This window comes from Pieris brassicae, chromosome 8 (assembly GCF_905147105.1).
Source record: "Pieris brassicae chromosome 8, ilPieBrab1.1, whole genome shotgun sequence".
Lineage (NCBI taxonomy): Eukaryota > Metazoa > Arthropoda > Insecta > Lepidoptera > Pieridae > Pieris > Pieris brassicae.
This window is the reverse complement of record NC_059672.1, coordinates 17,123,770-17,142,575: the sequence shown is the minus strand read 5'-3', so window position 1 is coordinate 17,142,575 and position 18,806 is coordinate 17,123,770. Positions and strand designations below refer to the sequence as shown.

Here is an 18,806-nt window from a genome sequence, read left to right as displayed (position 1 = left end):
TCTACTGAAATATATTTTAATGGTAACCAATTGAATCTCCTCTATTTACCGATCTATTTCTAAATAAATTCCAATTTCTAAATACATTCTGCATTTAATCGTATAAAAACTATCTTGTTTAAAAGTTTATTAAATGCTTATAAAATAGGTTAACAGAAATACTGTCTATCCAGCAAAAAAGTATTTTTAAAATGGAAGCGCTTTCCTTAGCCCAACGGATGCCAAACCACGGCACCATATGCAAGGCTGGGTTGGTTTACTTGCCAAGTGACAATATACGAAAATTCATATCCTTTCATACATCAGAACAAGTACAAAATTAATTTACATTTAAGCTAAATTAATTTATTTTTAAAACTCAACTCGTCCGACGCCGGTATAATATAAATATGAATCGGATATTTTTCTAATTACTCGTCGCTCTGGACGTTAGACATACATTTTCATACTTTGTAACCTGTTCATAGTGACGTCAACCACATTATATAAACAGCTTTTGCGTACTTTCCAACAACATATAAGCATAATTATGCTTTATTCGGCTTTCTTTCAAAAGTCAAAACGTTGTTTCGACTTTAATTCATATTAACTGAGGTGTGATTCTCGTAAGACTTCTTTAAAGATATAATTACGTATTGTTTTGTTCTGAGGACTTTAGAAAGTCGAAGCCGTGTTTAACGCTAACTTTGTTTACGTTCATTCATTCTGTTTGCTGTAGAATTGCGCAGTGTTGTTGAAAAGTTTACGTTATTAGTTCGTACAATCAGCCCGGTGACAATTCTGAGTCAGCAGAGCGGGAAAATTGTTCAAGTTGAGTCGTATCGCGTTGATTAGGTACTTTATATCATCATTTAGTAAATATATTTCATTGAAGTAATCTTCTATGCCTATAATAATGGTTTAGTCTTAATATTAGAGACATTTGTGTTTTGTTTATTAGTTCTGTCTGCTTACGTCTCCACTACATTTACAATTTCATTAATTGTAATAGAATTACTATCATTGTTATCGTTATTATATATTTTTGTTATTAATGGCTTCGAACCACTTCGAATCAACCGTGGTAGGGATAAGAAAAAGATGGTGTGTAAAGGGAAAATAGGGCGTAACCGTAAAATGTGACGGTACTTTTTCCAACGCCGATAAAGGAGTTTCACTTCAACTATGTAATAGATATATCCTGTGATAATTCAGTAAGATTTAAAAATTATCCCGAACAAAACACAGCGTGCTTTCAATGTAAGCTGATTTTTGAGAGACTAAACGGTAAAGCTGGGAGCAACGAAAAAGTAACTTCGAGGAAATTTTTCGTGAGAAAAAGAAAAATGTCAACTCGCCAGACGACATTAGAATATAAGCAGCCTTCGACTGCAAAATAACTTCGGCTTACCTTGTAACGTTTTTTTCATCAGCTAACATTTTATAGAACATAATTGTTCTAAATAATTATTATGTGTTTTATAGACTTTCATGGCTATCGCTTGGTCCCACCTATCGTGTAACTTTGGGGTATTACTGTATGTTGAATTAAATTAATATTGAAATGTTAAAAGCCACATTTAACATATTGAAGAGCGTATATGTCACTCACAGATAACAAGCGTCAGCGTCGGGGTGGTGTGATGGAATTTTTTAATATTTTGAACAGCGGAAGTGGTCACAATGCCCTACGTCAGCCTCATTGTTAACGACTGATTGTTTTATGCCACGTTTGAATATAGAATATTGGATGAACTCCGATAAGTCTTTTTAATATGGAACTATTCACAGGCTATGGACAGTTTTTTTTAAACTTAAAAGCGTGAAGAGTCTCGTAACTTGGTTTGAATTATATAACCAACTAGCAGAACAAACAGTCTCTCAATTTAAACATTAGAATTCAGCAATCTCATGGATTTTTGGTATTTATAAAAGTAGTAATAGTATAGCAATATAATAATAATAGTCTTTCTATAAACTTCAATTATTACAAGTCTCTATGGACACTTGGTTTTTTAATCAATAAATTAAAAAATATTCCGATACCGGGAATCGAACCCGAGCCTCCTGGGTGAGAGCCAGGTATCCTAGCCACTAGACCATATCGGATATAGAAGCAGTGGTAAATTATAAATGACGTTCTACTAGGTTTCTTCAATGTGTTATTTAAAAAGATCAATCAACTGGCTCAGCTTTTACAATAGATTTTTGAGCCGAGATCTTCCTGTGTCAGATTTGAACAACTTTTATTTTCATCTTTTATAAACAGTAGGAAAAAAATTCTAGGAAATTCACCATAAAAATTATCATTTTTTATTATAGTCTTTTTACCTAATATTGTATTAATGTAACGAAATTATGTGTAATAGTTTTTATTTTTTTTTAAATACGTTTTCAATTAAGCATTTCATTTAGTACAATAGTCTTAGTTTAAACTTAGGCCGCTAGACGTGTCTAATTAATGATAAAGTTGGTTGACCATCCTAAGCTGATATTTCTGTCTCAGTTTGCAATTGAAACACTTATGAAACTTTAAAATAAGATTGGAATGGAGTATCTTTTATCTCCGCAGTGAAGCTATGGAATTCACTTCATGTCTCTATCAGCTTAGTGTATATTTTTTAAAGCTCAGTAGAGCTGAGTCACAGTAGTACAAGCAATGTCCAATTTGTATCCCTAACTTTAGTAGTAAATAAATTAACTGAAGTTATCGTTACACATTTGTCCTTTTCCATGTGCCCTTTTGTGTTTTGTTCCATTGTTTATGTCTAACTAGTTGTATATCCTATGTAGTTTTGCACTTCTTGCGTTCACCTTACATAAGGCCGTCCTTTGTCCTCTTTATTGTTTCAATAATTCAATAGGTGTAAATAAAAACAAATAAATGAAAACAAATGTTTGAATTCGAGTAATGTAGAAGTTCGGTCAGCGCGAACATGTCTGGGACGAGAGCGGTGTAATTGTATCTGCTACTTACACTCTGTTAGAAAAAGTAATATTTTACAAGTAAAAGTCTACATAACCATATCTTGTTCTCTCATCACTCAAGATCACAAAGCCTTAAATACAAAGCAATCATGAAGCTGTATGGTTTCAGATTAGTAAGAAATTGTGGTTACCTAAGAATAAACTTAGAAAGATACTAAATACATGTACTTTTATGTCAGACTAAACAAATTTGTCTTAAATTAACCGCCCTTAACAGCGTTGGGTTCGTTTGTATTCGCCAACTACCATTGGGAGAAAGAGATAGACAACACATATTTGTTGCGCCTATTAATGAAGTTCAAGAGTTGACTTTGAGTATATTATCGCTTGACGTGGTCGAGAAGCGTGAGCGCTTCTAGTTGCCAAACTGAAAACTCATTTCATCTGTTTTACATTTCTAATACAGTTCGGATCTCATTCAATCTGAATCGTAATTAATGAAACGGCGATAATTAAAGTGGATTTCTGACTTTGATTAGCATATCTAGTTTTATCGGTTGCATTGAATAAGTGTATACGATTTTGTAAAGGACAAAAAGGGTAATACATATTAACAATGAGATTTGTAGTAGTATATTATTCAAACTTATGTATGTCTCTTTGATTATTCACATATTAGTGTTACAACCCTACACAACAAAAAAAAATATTTCTTTGGTTTTCTTTATAAGTATTTAAATAATAAAATAAAATGGATGGTTTCCGATACCGGGAATCGAACCCGAGCCTCCTGGGTGAGAGCCAGGTATCCTAGCCACTAGACCATATCGGATTCATCATAGCGCAGCAAATTGATAAATCTATTTTGCCAAACGGATAAGTGTCAACTAATGACCACATTTATTCATTCAATGTGTCAAAACAATTATAGGTAAATTTATTTAAAAAATAATTATTTTTAATAAAATAATTTGAATTTATAAAATACTGGAACACAATACGTTCTTCAACATAACTCGAATGAAACTGTCAAGTACGTTTGATCATAAATATTGTTTTACACGTACAATACAATGTTCTGGGTAAAACAAATTACTCCCATTGTGAATACTTTTTGTGCGAATAAATTTTAGGTAGCACTTCGTGTTTTGCCTGTATATATGGAAACTAGCTGTTGATATAGTTGGCAATAACGAACTATGAAAATGGAATTGGAAAAACATTCGGAAGTGATACTTAGCAGTCTCGACTCTGAATATTATCAGTGTTATATATATTGTGTTTGACTATGTATTTGCGTGTTGTTCCCACGAGAATGTAACTGCGTGCTCCTATACAATCTGAGACAAATCTTTGTTTTTAATTTATTTTATTATTATTTATTACTTAAGATGTCATGTGGAACATGGTGTAATTGTTGCAGCTTCCTACAAACGTGTAATATAAAAAAGAACTTGATGATTAAAAAGAGTGACGGAGAGTTTATTGCCAGTTCTTCTTTTCCGTTCTACGCCCTTGATTTGAGAACTGGCAGTAAATGTAAAATTAGGAGCATTTAATGTATATTTTCTTGACGTTCATAAGTATACATTGTTTTAACTATATGAATAAATTTTTGACTTTGACTTTGTAAGAAAAGGAGATATTTGAAGCAGCTATTCTGAGCAGCAAATTATTTATCTTTCCATATTCGTAATTAACATTACCGCGTTCGTTGAAACATTGCGAGGAAACTGAAATGCCTTCAAATCAATAATGACTGTATTTGTAAAGAATAAAATGCAAGATGAGACTAAGAATACTTACTACTACTTAATAATAATATAATAATAAATTTATACTATTGGTAGCACAACTGGTATAAATTAATTATTCGATATTATTATACGTTTATTCCTCATCATACTGTTTAATTACAGAAATAATGAGATCAAGAATTAATTATTCGAATGAAGCCAGTCCTAATGTGCGTTTCAAGTGCAGAGTTCCAGTTTCTATATGAATTTTTGTCTAATGCTAAAATTCTCAATTGTAACCGTAATTCCCGACGATTCCCGTGCTTCATACGCAAATAGTCCATTAATTATTCTCCAGATTACTTGTTAAATGAAAAATTCTGACTTGTTTTTTGTTTAAAATGTAAAATTCACATTCAGAGGTTAAAGCTTTTAAGGTAAAATTGCTTCTTTATTTATTAATTTCAACATTATTATTTTTTATCATGTTTCTAAGTGTATTTTGTGCTTTCATAACAAAAGCTTCTCTTTCTGATCGTATGTGTATTATGTTAACGCATTGTAACGGAGTAGCTGTCACTATAAGAACTGTGTATGAACAAGTGAAATAAGTGGATTCTCGAGGTTCCTTTTTATGAATAAGCATTTTCGTAATTTTATATAATCATGTTTTCGATCTATTTTGTTTGATGAAAAAATAAAGTTATTTATTCTATACTTATTAGATACTTCTAGTAGTCTATAGTCAGCTAATTCTATATGTAAATTTAAAATTTAGATATCGCAATAATGAATGAAATGATTTATGACGCTACCAGGATCGATGTTTCTCCAGGATCCGAACCTGTTTCCAAGTTATACCCAATACATATCGCATTCAAGCAGGGGAAGTTTAATAACATTCTGTATAATCAGAAATTGAAAAAGTTTAATTACAGCAACTCTTCAAACCACGTTAAGGGTAGCCTGTTAATTAAAATATCAGTGATACAGTTGGGCGGTTTAATTGTGGTCCAAAAATAATATTTCATATGCGAATATTATCGAAGAAGAATTATTTATAGAACGGAGAATTTGGATTGGGTTTATTTAAATGGATTTATTGAAATAGTAAGGGTGTACCCTTTATTCGGGGACTTACTTGTTTAAGTTACACTTGAGGAAGGTATTAAGCTATATAAGCCTGTGCATTGAACACATAAAGATTGACCAAAACAAAGTTTATATTAGTTACCTAACTCATTTTACTTATATATTTAGTATAATCTTTAAAATGCCGGCAAAGCACCCACGAGCCGTATCACATTGAGAGTGTCCATTGGCTCATATATAAATATGCTTAATGTAGAATCATGACTAAACACGGCTGACTCATGAATTAAACTAGCTGCTGTGGTCTCTGGCAGAATGACCAGCGCTGTGGAACAACTCTGCTCCTCTGCAAAATGCTGAGCCAGGGCCAATTATAACCACAGCACACACGCATTACACAATTAAACCTTTTTCTTTAAAAAAAATGTTATCTCTCTATTATTATTATTATTATTGTAATTTTCTTTTTGATTATTGTTATTTTATGTGTTTCTGTTTTGTTGGAAATAAATGAAATGAAATAAATCTTTCTGAGTAAGATTAACGTCTCATTAGGGTGAGATGAATATGACTCCCGTATTTACAATTCAATAATTTTTTTACGTACGGAAGTTGGAGCGTCTTATAAATGTTACCCTCAGTTGCTGATGCTAACTATGAGTGATAAATAAGTTATTCTTCCAAATGTTGTTTCGGCTTTTCGATAATCAAACAATTAAAACCAACGGGATTGATGACTCAGATGTTTACAGGTCACGGTGGATTCTTGTCATATCTTTACTTTACAGGTTAATACAAAGTACTGCCAGTCCTAGTAGTGATACTGCTGACCACGGTGTTACACGCCGTGACCAATATATGGATACGGCAGGTATAACACTGAACAAGCCATGTAAGTAAAAGTAACAGAGACGATCTTAAAATAAATAATGTTCAACAATGGGTTAAGAAGCATGTTTCTCAAATTTACATAAGTGTAAGTCATTTATACAACATAGTCTATTAGCTAGTAAATATATTTAAAAAATAATTTGAGTGATATGTCAGAAATGTATTTGCTTTTAGCATACGGAGAGTTATACCTTTAGGTCTGTATTAGCTCAAAATAATACTCTTAATCTTTGATTGAAAAAAAAAGGTATAATGTCCGTAGCTTCCCACACAGCGGGGAATGGTTCTCTGTATTTTAATGGTCATTGAATAGCTTGCCAGCCAGTGAACTGTGAAATGTTTCTTTAAATTTATTTGTAATAAATCCCAGGGATACATGTATAAAATATGTAGTGTATGTAGCAAACTGCACTAGATAACGGAATACTCTTGTGATCTGTTGGTGTATCTCGCCATCTTCAGCTATTCAAATATGCAACAGCCACATCAGCCGTGTCGGCAGTGGGTCAATGTTCAAGTGAAATCTGAACTGTCATTTAATTGGGACGTAAGTGATAATCGTTCTGTCTTCCAATCCACAAGAGCTATTGCTATGCTGGGAATCGAACACCGAGCTGTACACACCAAACGTTACATGCCAAAGAATTCAAATTAATTTATTTTCAAACCTGTTAAAAAACAAATGACAAATATTTTTAGCTTTAGAGTTATATTGATTTGTTCTTTCTTTAAATTTCCATTATCGTTAGATTTTGCATACATACTTTTTACTCTATGCTTCCTAGTATAATTTTATTTTGCTTACATAGAATATTAAATTTTTTTTAAATAATAACTGCCTATTTTTAGACTTTATGGATTTGTCAGCCTTACATGCGATGACAGGACATAGATCATAAACATGTATTGGCCTGAACATTCGTTTATGAGGTACAAGGTAAAAGAGGTTTTGATTTTTTTTTAATTATTTATATAGGCTTATATTTAATAATTAATTAGATATATAATAGTAGTACTTAGAATACAACATTGTTAGTGTTATCATTGCTTTTATTTATGTAAACTTATATCAACAAAAATAAAATAACAAAAAATACTAAAATATACAATTACGAAGCATAATCTAAAATAACCTAAAAATTACAAGTTAATCTTACGATTCATGAGTTACAAAGCACTACAAAAGAATTACAAAAGTCACGATTAAGCAGGATAGGATATGGTTAAGATGTGTTTACGTAGTGAGGTAGTCAATGTTATGCCATGCAAGTAATCTTTCATCAGTAAAAAAAAAAATTCCACACAATTTCCTAATTTATAAGTATAACTAGGTTTAATTAGTTTTCTTACATGACTGGGCACAGTTTGATATCAATATTAACGTGACTTGTATATTAAAATAAGTATAATGTATGATATTTATATATTTAGCCGACTTGTTGTCGTTTCGTATATCTTGCACCATACAATGCGGAAAGACCTAGCACGGTACGCAGCAATATGTCAAGTTTGACGTTTATCCAATATACTACGTGATATGGGGAACGCGACTAGATCTAATCGTCGACTCCAAGTTTCATATCGGCCAGTTCTGCTGGGATTGCAATCAGAACTTATTGAGACAATATTGCATACTATGAGCCAAACTTCAACAAACTTCGCCTCACTATCTGACGACGAATGTCCAAACAATTGAAGCCAAATCAGTTCTATGAGTTAATTTTCACGAAATATCAACTTATATGTGCAATAATAATTTCTGATTCGCTGTCGGTAACAACACTTTTGTATAAAAATAGCCCGTTATAGTGAATCTTCTTTAGTATTTTTCGTCATCGCAACTTATCTCGTACCTCTGTCCAAATTCGGTTTTGTGACCCGACCTATACAACTCTACTATCCACCAAAGTTGATTTTGTCTTCCAATATTTTGTTTCATGAGATTTTATTTAGTAAGATGGTCTTGTTAATGAATATGATGATGATGTTGATCCTTTTTTAAATTAGCTATGTTTTATGTAATCGAAAGATTTATAATAAATAACTTATGCCACTCGATGAGCATGTAAATGTCATCATTGTATGTAATAGTACATATATTAAGACAATGTCTCAATGTCCCGATATATTTTCGGGTTATAAATCTTAAACATATCGAGAACAGTTGAGGCACTTTGTCGTCCAAATATTTGTTCAGATTACCACTCGATTGCGAAGCCTTTTGGGTATGACAGGGGACCATTTTATAGCTTCCTCTGAAGAGAAAATGATTGTAAATCATGACATTTTTTCCGAGGATGGCCGTTAAACGCAGATAGCTTCTGGCTACGACACGAATACCCAATATTGTAAGAGGTTTCTTCAATAATTTTGTTTATTGATTCTTGAGTGTCTACTTTGGGATATTGGTATGCAATTATCGTAAACTCGAATTTGTCGTAATGTATCTGATCGAACAATTTGGTACGATGTTCAATAGCCATCATAATAAGGAATAAACGAATTACGACTTGTCGCCGGAGGTCTCTAAAAATATTGTTTTTTTAAATAATTTAATTAAAACTAAACTTATAATGTTACCATGTGTGGGAGCTCGATGCTGTGCACGTTTAGTTTCTTACAAGTCTAGACTGAATCTGAATTCTACGTAACTTATACCAAAGTGTCTTACAGTCTTTGTTACTAGTATGCACGTGTGTTACGAAGGAACAACTGTATAAACAGTATTTTTTGGGTAGTAATAAATCAAATCATTGTATTTAAACCAAACATGGCCTACAACGAAGCCAACGTTTGACAATTTATCTGATTTTTTATTCTTAGAGGGTAATTTGGAAAACAAAATAGGGAAAAGTCCATAAGAAGGATGAAAAGTCCAGATAACAACAATTTATGGAATACGCTGATAATTTTTAGTCAGTCATTTTTCTAACGTTTGAAATTTTTTATAATGACAGAAAAAAATGTAATTTTATTATTTATTTGATATTTTTATTACACACAAGATAATAATTGTCCTGGTTAAGTCTTTTATGAAATCGACGTGAATATGTTTCGTATCTTTAATCTTTGTATGAACTACAAAATAGCCAGAAGTTTTCAAAATAAACTACATACATATATTGTATATCTACAAAATAAATTAAATGTTTTCCTAAGCATGCCGAAACTTATGTTTTAAATATATTATTCACAACCGTTTTAATAAGTAACTTTTAAATAATCGCTGTAATTACGTCCTATGTAGAATACTATACGTTCTTGTATATGCATATACGGTCATATTTCGACTGCTCTATAAATTATAACATAACATATGAGTGGTTTTGCTCGTTCCTCTGTCAGCTAGAGGCATTAACCCGTTGCGATCAATATCCCCCGCTCACGTTTCATTGACAATTTGCGCTCGTCCAGCGAACCGCGGCTTTGTTGTGAATTTATACAGAAAACTATACAAGCTGCTACCATAATGCTTATAAATGAGTAACGCAATAAATGAAGATTTTCTAAAGACTAAAGGTAATATTTTGTAGTGTTACCCGCTTTACACCCACAGCACCAAACTGTTTTTTTTCAGCACAGCAATTTTTTTTCAGGATTTTGTTTTTTATGTGTCTTTTAATTTATTATTTATTGAGCCTCTTTTTATGTTATCTCACATTTAATCCTATAAACCACTCATTAACATCTCTTTTTAAATTATTTTGTCTCCTAGACTATATTTTCTATGCAATATTATAGTTCTTTAGTGTCATACAATTTTCTTTGTATTTTTATTTACGAACACTTAATGAGTTGTCTTTAGAACACGAGTAAATGTGTTAACAAGAATGTCTTAGGTAATAGGTTTATAATCAGTAGCTACGCTGAGGTCCTTGCTTTTATTTCCGAGGCACAATATAAGGCTGATACGGTATACCTTAGAGTACAGTAACAGTAGATGAGGGACGTAAAAATGTCCCAACCCAATGTTGGGTTTACGAATTAGTAAATTTTATTATCAATATAGCATTTTTTTTCATCTTATAGAACAGGGGCAAATGAGTTGAAGACTTTTGTGATATTAAGCGATACCACCACATATCGTCACCTATCCAAACTAACTGCGCCTCCCCCTTGGAATCAATTGTATCTAACTATCTATGTGTAAGGTATACAAGAAGATCAACAGCTGAGTGACCACGGCGAAATCCATATTGACGAAGCTAATTGACTAAGTAGCTGGTGCCACTCTAGATACGTCAGGAGCTGGCTGTTGATAATGGTTTCCATTATATAAGAGAACAAGAAAGGTTAACTACAAAGTCTCCGAAACTGTAATAATCTAAAACAAAACGAATTTACGATAGCGACAATTTGCTTAAGTATTTCGAGTTTAAAATCGCCTTAATAATATTTTATAGCTATTGTGTATAAATAAAATGTTACGAGGCAACACGGGCTTGTTAGCTCAAGGAACGATAGAAGTGAGCTTATCGAAGCTGTTAAGTTTAAGCCGCATAAATGTAGCATATTCCAAACTAGTGCTTGCTATCTGAACTTCACACGAACTTACTAACGGAATCAGGGCTGCCAATATTTAAGGCAAAATATGATTAATCGAATATCCACGATCATAATACTGTATCTAAGCTTTTAAATTGGGATTAAAACGTAATATACAAATGTAGACGTATACCATAGAGTATAGAGTATAGAAATAAAATGGACAGGATGTGATACTCTTTGGTGATACCTTTCTGGGGGATATTATTAGGAGTGTTATCTTTAAGTAATTTTATTTAATCGTCCTTATAGAATATTTTTCACGGTCGTAATCACATTACGATACAAGATAAAACAAATTATTTTTATTATATAAGCGACCTACTATTCGGTGTCTACGTTAAACAGCTAAGTCTACAGGTATTTTCACATTAAAAAAATCCTAGTTATTTTCTTAAATGGTAATTTAATCACTTGATAAATGCAAGAGATGTTATGAAATGTTTTAATTTATGTTCTTGTGATTTCGCACAACCGTTACAACATGTGTCGCTAAAGTTCCGACGATCAAAGTATAAAGCAAGTTTGCTGACCGATCATCTATTACAATCCAAAGTTACTTACTTCTTACTAAATATGCATAACTTTACTTACTGAACTATTCTATATCTAAAACGTGTAATTTATGTAAAATAAAGATAAATTTAACCTATGCAATAAGTACTTTGCTTTTAGTAACAAATTTCATAATATGTTTTCTCAGGTATTAAGTGAGGTTTATTTTTTCCTTTGTTCATTCTATTTCACAACTGATGCATTGTCTAACACCCTCATATTTCGTTAGTTAATTATCCTGAAACACTGTTTATTCACACGTGAGCCTTCAGGAAATAAATCAGCGGATCCGACATGAGTTACTGGCAATGTGTGAATTTATTGCACGGAGTTCCTTTCCTTATCAGTGATTCATGAAGATGCAACGCCATTGCGAAGAAAGTCATAACTCTTTCATAGTATGAAGTGAGCTCGTAGAGGGTAAAAATATGTTTGACCAGCATTACCGACATGAGAGCGTACCAATTCTTAAAAGGCCGGCAATGCAGTCGCAAGCCCTCTGTCATTGAGATTGTCTATGGGTAACCGTACCACTTATCAGATAAAACTCCTGCCTGTTTGCCCAAATTTATCATAAAATAATTATTTTTTACTTTATGTGTTTATGTGTATGGTGTGTTTTTTTTCTAATTTTGTAAAATAATAAATATAATAACAAATCTTGTGTCCCTGTGGGTATGTGTCGTGCATACCCACTTATTGATGAACATGCATAATATGTGTCTGTATGTATATTGTTAGTGTTCCTTATAAATAAATAAAAATGTATTTATGCATTGTAATAATATTCGAACAGTCCATGTTCGTTCGCGCAAATTCTATGCGAAGTAAAATCAGCTGTTTTACTATTCAAATCATGACGGATTGCTGGTTCTAAATCTACAGAGTTAACTTAAAAAGTCTGACTAAGCACTGTACATACAAAATATTCTTCATTCCACCAACAATACCGTAATTGCACCTCGCGTTAAGCAGCAAAATATTCAAAGCACGTTGCATAACTTCCCAGTTTCGACAATAACGTGAAATTGTTTACGAGGAAACAATTTTTCCTCTTTGATTATTTTTGTATTGTTGTTACGATCATCGCATTTGGAACATGTGAAAGTATTAATTATTACTTCCATTATATAAAAATAAATCAATGGCGCTACAACCTTTTTAGATCTGGGCCTCAGATTTCTGTATCTGTTTCATGATCATTTGTTAATCGAATAATCACTCAGACAAGCCGGTTTTCCTACACCGTTGGAGCTGATGTCAAATGCGAACATAGAAAGAAAATCCATTGGTGCACAGCCGGGGATCGAACCTACGACCTCAGGGATGAGAGTCGCACGCTAAAGCCACCAAGCCAACACTAGTCCACTTCCAGTATATAGGCTGACAAATAGTGTTTTATAAGTAATATTAATATGGCAGGCTAGCCTTCGAAACTGTAGCAAGCTCTGTAGAAAGGAATGTACGAAAACCAAACTGTTATATTCAATATTTTAACTAAGCTACTATTTTCTCTAGTTTTTACAAATTGTAGTTACACTTCTATAAAAAGAGTTACTACAATTAGTGATTGAGTAATTAGGGAAAGAATTCTATTAAAATAAAAGTTGTCATGGAAAACTTGCAAACTTTTTTCTAATAGTTTTTTTAGTGAACTTCAGCCCTTGTCTGTCACTTACGAATATGCCTTTAGTACCTACTGTTAAAATATACATAATGTATACGCTTAAATTGAAATCTTCATGTCATGCCTCGGGATATTCCTAATCCCCATACAATAATAAAAGTGTCATGAGATTGCTAATCTTTTCGGCATTCCTCTTTGTCACTTTAGTCTCAAGTTGTTCATTGCTCAAGTTGCTCATTCGTTGTTTCCATTTCGGTTAGAAACGTCGCGTATTAATTATTGTGACCGAATAAGTGCAACGCGCTGACGCAGCGCCGCGATCGCGTTACGATGAATCGTTGACCTAATATTTGTTATTGTGTAATAAATAAAGGCGAGGTTTTGTCTTTATAATTTTAATTATTATATTAAATTTATGATGTCATCTCCAAGTGTTTTTGAAATTATAACCCAAAACGAGCAATTTCTAGTGGCTGAACTGAAAAAGGAAAGAGCCCGATGCTCGGACCTGGAAACTATTGTCTATCAACTGAAGGAACGAATAGCTCAGCTCGAGAAAAAAATAGAGCAGCCCTTAACACAAAGGGACGAGGCAGCCGCTGAATCAATTCAGTATGAGACGGACGAAGAAGAACTGGCTAAAGAAACGGAAAGGGTGCGACAAAAAACCAGAAAGAAAAGGAAACTAAACACCTCCCCTTCCCCCATGAAAGAAGTTACTTGTAATAAAGTAACCAAAGAAAAGCCTAAAAAAGAACCCCTTCCACCCCCGATTATTGTCGAAAATGTAATTGAATACCAATCATTCTACGATTCCTTACTTAAAAAAGAATTGAATAAAGACTCGTTCACAGTAAAAATGCTTAGAAATGGATCGGTGAAGATTAACACTAATAGTGAAGCTACCTACAGAGTGATCACAAAACATCTTAAAGAAGAAGATGCCTCGTGGTTCTCTTACGAAAACAAGCAGAGCAGGCCAATAAGAGTAATGGCAAAAAATCTCCATGCTTCTTGCAAGCCTGAAAGGATAGTTGAAGACCTTACTCGCCAAGGATTTAAAATTTTAGACGCAGCCGTCAAATATAGCTGGAAAACCAAAGAACCGCTTAACATGTTTATTCTGTCTTTCCACCATCAGGAAAACATAAAAAATATCTACGAAATAAAATCCATACTTGGCTGCAAAATTGATGTACAGCCACTGAAATCACCGAAATTGATTCCCCAATGCAAGAGGTGTCAGGCTTATGGGCATACACAGAAATACTGCTCCAAGGAGCCGAGGTGTGTGAAATGCACTGCAAAGTATCTCACAGTCGATTGTAACAAGCCACAAGACGTGAAACCGAAGTGTGTTCACTGTGGTGAGTCACATCCAGCTAATTACAGAGGCTGTGTAGTAGCAAAAGAATTACAGAAAATGAGAAATGTCTTAAAATCAAAATCAATGATAGAAACGGACAAATCGGTAAAACCAGCAAAATTAGTTTCCAAAACTGTTTCCTTTGCCCAGGTAACTAAAGGTCCTAAGACTCCATCCCCAACACAACAAAATGAGATAGCTAGCACAGGCATGGATGAAAAGATTAACACCATACTTTCATTATTGACATCCTTTGATGAAAGACTTAAAAAACTAGAAAGCGGCACCAAAATAGCTGCTCCCAAACGTCTTAAGCAATAATGGCTTTAAAAATAATGGCATGGAATGCTAATGGGCTTTTAAAACACCAAAGTGAACTTCAGATAATTCTTAAACATGAAAACATTGACATCTGCTTGGTATCGGAAACACATTTTACCAGGGAGTCATACATTCAATTTAAAGGATATAATGCCTACCATGCCCTTCACCCAAGTAATAAATCCAGTGGGGGAAGTACAGTTATAATAAAGGATAGCTTAAAACACCATGAGGTCTTTAAATATGAAAAAGAGCATATACAGGCTGTGGCTGTGAGCCTATCAATGAAGCGGTATCCATTAACAATATCATCTATTTACTGCCCACCAAGACATGCACTTAAGTACGACCAGTACAAAACCCTGCTAGAAAGTCTTGGAAATAGATTTGTGTTGGGAGGCGACTTCAATGCAAAACATACCTACTGGGGATCAAGATTAATATCGACCAAAGGAAAAGAACTGTTCAATGCTATGAAAAATTTGAGATGTGATGCAATTTCCACAGGAAGGCCCACATACTGGCCAACAGACAAGAATAAAATACCAGATCTTATAGATTTCTTCATATTTAGAGAAGTATCACCAAATGTTCTCCAAATAGAGGAAGCCTATGATATGAACTCAGATCACTCACCAATCTTACTCACAATTGGCGAAGACCCTATAAAGCGAAAACTGAATCCATCTCTCGTGAACACGCATACGGACTGGGACAGCTTCAAAATTTATCTTGTCAATATGGTAGACCTTAGAGTACCTTTAAAGACTGAGGAACAATTAGATTTAGAAGTCAATAGATTTACAAAGAACATCCAACAAGCTGCTTGGAGTAATACTCCAAAATTTAAGAAAAAGGTACAAAACAACTACTTCCCAGAAGAGATTAAAAATTTGATAAAGACAAAACGAACTCAAAGAAAAAGATGGCATTCCACAAGATGTCCAGAAGACAAAAAACATCTGAATAACCTCACTAAACAACTGAGGAGAGAGATTAAAATACATAAAGATACTTCAATAAAGAGATACCTAAACCAATTAACTTCTGATGGTTCCACCGATTACTCCATCTGGAAAGCGATAAGAAATATCAAAAAACCTACAACACATATTCCTCCCTTACGAGAGTCTAATGGGAATTGGGCTGCAAGTAACATACAAAAAGTTAAGAGGTTCGCTGATCATCTAGAAAATATATTTCAAATCGATGAAGAAGATTTACTTAACTTCGAAGAAATAACGTCAGAAGAGCTGAACATCCGTCTAGTCACACCAAAAGAGGTCTTAAGTGAAATTAAATGTCTAACTAAAAAGAAGGCACCAGGTTTTGATCTAATTACGGGTGAAGTCCTTCAGCATCTCCCCCTTAAAGCCGTAGTTAAATTGACAACCTTAATTAATGCCTCATTTCGACTTCAATATGTTCCCAATATGTGGAAAGTTGCGGAAGTTATAATGATTCCCAAGCCAGGAAAACCTCCACACGAAGTCACGTCTTACAGGCCAATCTCACTGTTACCTGTTATAGCAAAGCTATTTGAGAAAATCTTTCTCAAACGTCTTAACCCTATTATTGTCAAAAAGCAGCTCATACCAGATTACCAATTCGGTTTTAGAGAAAAACATTCTACCATAGAGCAAGTTCATAGAATCACAAATAATATTGAAAAAGCACTAGAAGAACAAAAAGTCTGCTCCACTGTCTTTCTGGATGTAGCTCAAGCATTTGATAAAGTGTGGCATCGAGGACTTGTTCATAAATTAAGGAAATTACTGCCTCGTCAATTTTCAAATATCCTTGAGTCATATTTAACACAAAGAATGTTTAGAGTACGACAAGATGATGATTATTCAGAACTAAAAGAAATAAAAGCTGGGGTGCCGCAAGGGAGTGTATTAGGTCCGGTCCTGTACCTCTTATACACATGCGATATTCCTGATCTAAAAGATAACGTTATCGCGACCTTTGCCGATGATACTGCTATCATGTCTACGGCGACTACTGAAAAGGAAGCGGTAGTAAAATTACAAAAAGCCATAAATATTGTTGGCTTGTGGACCAAAAAATGGCGGATAAAACTAAATCAGTCTAAATCAGTTCACATAAACTTTTCCAACAAAACATCAAATTACCTGCCAGTATATATTGATAACGTCAAAGTGCCGTTCCAAAATTCAGCTAAGTACCTAGGTATGACGCTAGACACCAAACTCCGATGGAAGGTCCATGTTAAAAAGAAACGCGAAGAGTTGGATCTCCGTTACTCTAAATTGTACTGGTTGCTCGGAAGGCATTCCACGTTATCAGTACAAAATAAATTATTGATCTACAAACAAGTCCTGACACCTGTATGGACTTATGGTTGCCAGCTGTGGGGCTGTACCAGTAATAGTAATATCCAAGTAATCCAACGATTCCAAAACAAAGTGCTCAGGGGAATAGTCAATGCTCCCTGGTACATTCGCAATTACGACCTCCATCGGGACCTTAATGTAGAGGACGTCACCACATTAATAAAAAAGGCTGCTGGAGCACACGAACATAGGCTCCACCATCACGTGAATGTCGAGGCTATTCAACTCCTTGATACCACTGACCTAGTGAGAAGATTGAAAAGGATAAAACCATTCGAACTAGTGAATTAGTGTTAGTGTACTTTAATATTAAGTGCTAAACAGTGAATGAAAAAATGAAAACACAAGAACAGAGTGTCTTCCCTTTAATAGAGACTATAAGTAGCGTTATTGGACACTTACTTATTACAATCCTTTTTAATAAATTAGGTTAGACTTAAATTACTTATTAGTCTTAAATTAGGCTAGATCGTAATGTTCCATGATGTCGTAGTAAAGACACATGTATATTAAAAAAAAAAAAAAAAAAAAACTTTAGTCTCAAGTAATATTTTAATTACGCCTCCGTTGTCTTTCACAAAAGCAATTAAAACTTACAACGCCCCTAACGTTTGTTTTTGGCAACTTAATGTAATCCACGGATGTTCGCTAAAAAGTTGAAAATTTTAATTAAAATTATTTTCATGAAATTAGCAGCGAACCGCTTAAAAGGAGTTTTCTATCAAAAGTTACAATTTTTATTTAAGTTTATTCTTAATAAAATATGTAAAAAGACTAACTATTTCCCACTGTATTGACATGGAACTGACACGAAGGAGACTGTTTGTCAGTTCACTCAACGGACAGTTAAAAACATTTGATAATGCAGTTTATTAATTATTTGCATACATTCTTATTTCTGCCTTTTTCGAGAGGTAATTTCGATGATGGTACGAATAGTAATGGCGGTCGATGTCGCTTCCTACGGTGACCATCAGGCAAGCTGAAGCCTGGGCACTGGAGCACTGGCGGATTGTTTTCCGTTCCACATATATATTTAAGTTAGAAAGATTAATGCATGTCTATAGCATAGAATGCGATACCAGTTTGATAAAGTTTGCGCCAATGTACAAGTTACATAACTGCTAGGAGCACTGTATCATTTTATAAACCAATCTTCGAAAGATTCGATTAATAATAGTTTGGGGAAAAAGTTTCTTCCCATTTTTTAGGAAAATTCACATTTTTTAATATGGTTTATTTACATTAATAACCATAAACATCGCAAACTTTTTTCGCGGCTTGCGTTGCGTTTTTACCTTTTTTGTAGTAAAATTTTAAAATGTATCGAATTTCTTCATTAGATTCACTCATCTTGACAGTACGAAAAGTAATTAAAAATCACACATTTTCCTAATTTGAATTTGGAA

The 18,806-nt window shown here is 33.5% G+C and overlaps 2 non-coding genes across 2 annotated transcripts; both read right to left on the bottom strand.

Moving 5' to 3' along the window:
- Positions 1-2,016: 2,016 nt before the first annotated feature.
- Positions 2,017-2,088, bottom strand: Trnae-cuc. Its single transcript has one exon. It is a non-coding gene; the product is annotated as a tRNA-Glu (tRNA).
- A 1,579-nt stretch (positions 2,089-3,667) lies between these two features.
- Trnae-cuc lies at positions 3,668-3,739 on the bottom strand. The gene has a single exon. It is a non-coding gene; the product is annotated as a tRNA-Glu (tRNA).
- Between the last annotated feature and the right edge of the window lie 15,067 nt (positions 3,740-18,806).